The sequence below is a fragment of the Lupinus angustifolius genome, unplaced genomic scaffold (genome assembly GCF_001865875.1).
Source record: "Lupinus angustifolius cultivar Tanjil unplaced genomic scaffold, LupAngTanjil_v1.0 Scaffold_48_99, whole genome shotgun sequence".
Lineage (NCBI taxonomy): Eukaryota > Viridiplantae > Streptophyta > Magnoliopsida > Fabales > Fabaceae > Lupinus > Lupinus angustifolius.
Genome location: NW_017728884.1, coordinates 103,966 through 104,695, shown reverse-complemented (window position 1 = coordinate 104,695; position 730 = coordinate 103,966).

Sequence of the window (730 nt, the reverse complement as noted above, 5' to 3'; positions counted from 1 at the left end):
GAAGAACTGGCCTGATCAATGTTAAATGAAACTAACCTCCCAAAATACTTTTGGGCTGATGCAGTTAGCACTGCTTGTTATGTTTCGAATCGAGTTCTTATAAGACCTATTCTTAAGAAAACCCCCTATGAACTCTTCAAAGGTAGAAAACATAACATTTCTCATCCATGTTTTTGGTTGTAAATGTTTTGTTCTGAACAATGGTAAGGATAACTTGGGCAAGTTTGATGCAAAAGCTGATGAAGGAATTTTCCTTGGCTATTCTCTCACGAGTAAAGCTTATAGAGTCTTTAATAAAAGAACTCTAGCCATGGAAGAATGTGTTCATGTAACTTTTTATGAAACCAATCATGTATTAAAAGAAGTGATATCCTGTGATAAAGAGGACTTGCCAAGTTCATCTGCTAAATAAAATTCTAATGTTGATGTTACAACTGAACCTGAAGATTTGAGAATAGGTGATAATCTATCTTCTCAAGAAGAGCATATTCACTCAGATCTACCAAAAGAATGGAGAACTCATCGAAATCATCCTATTGTCAATATCATCAGTGATATAAGTAAAAGTATAACTACTCGTAGAATGTTTGATGCTTGTCTAAACATGGCCTTCGTCTCTCAGATAGAACCCTCCAAGATTGATGATGCAATCGAGGATCAACACTGGATTCTTTCTATGCAAGGAGAATTAAACCAGTTTGAGAGGAATGAAGTTTGGGAACTTGTTCCT